Source organism: Oryzias melastigma, linkage group LG20 (genome assembly GCF_002922805.2).
Source record: "Oryzias melastigma strain HK-1 linkage group LG20, ASM292280v2, whole genome shotgun sequence".
In the NCBI taxonomy this organism is placed as follows: domain Eukaryota; kingdom Metazoa; phylum Chordata; class Actinopteri; order Beloniformes; family Adrianichthyidae; genus Oryzias; species Oryzias melastigma.
Window position 1 is genome coordinate 13,589,932 of NC_050531.1, and position 707 is coordinate 13,590,638.

Sequence of the window (707 nt, forward strand, 5' to 3'; positions counted from 1 at the left end):
AAAAAAAAAAGCAGTATTACAAGATTTAAATCTATAAACTTGCAACTTTTTTCTCATAAATTAACTAGATTTAAAGCTGTAAATTTACTAGATTAAAGTCAAAGTGAGGATACAGATAATCAAGAGAACCTTATGTTCAGCAGCAAACCGACTAAACTCAATGTGGTCAAAGCATCTTGGATTCTGTCTGAAGAGGCCCAGTTTCTGGCATTTTCAATGTTCTTATGCTAATGTAACAGACTATTTTCTCTTTGCTGTTTTGTGTTGAAACGGGACGTTTCATTTGGAGGAAGGTACATATGAACACTTTGCTGTGCCTTGTGCGCATGACAGATGGATGACGTAAGGTGACAACTTCTGGGTATGTGAATGATAAGGGCAGAATTAAGTGGCGGTCCTACAAACGTGTGTCTCTGAGCTCCTTCTTTTACATATGAAACTTCGTAATACTGATACCTAACCCCGGAAAAGCTGGCTACACTAATAACAATTAGATTGAGTAGTCAAAAGGTAAAGAATTTCTTTGTTTTTGACCTCTGTTGGAAATAAAGCCTCACATCATCTTTCTTCTTCCAGCACAGCTCTTATAAACAGACAACTTTGGTGTTTTTGGGTTTTTTTTCTCGGAAATTTATGACTTTTCTCTCATAAATGTATTAATTTTCTAGTAAATTTATGTGTTTTGAAGTCATAGATAAATTACTTCA

The 707-nt window shown here is 34.8% G+C and overlaps 1 protein-coding gene across 5 annotated transcripts in view; it reads right to left on the minus strand.

The window, feature by feature from the left end:
- The window catches only part of ctnnd2a (catenin (cadherin-associated protein), delta 2a), a 301,632-nt gene that overhangs the window by 58,717 nt on the left and 242,208 nt on the right, over positions 1-707 (minus strand). The gene's annotated exons all lie outside the window — the stretch shown is intronic.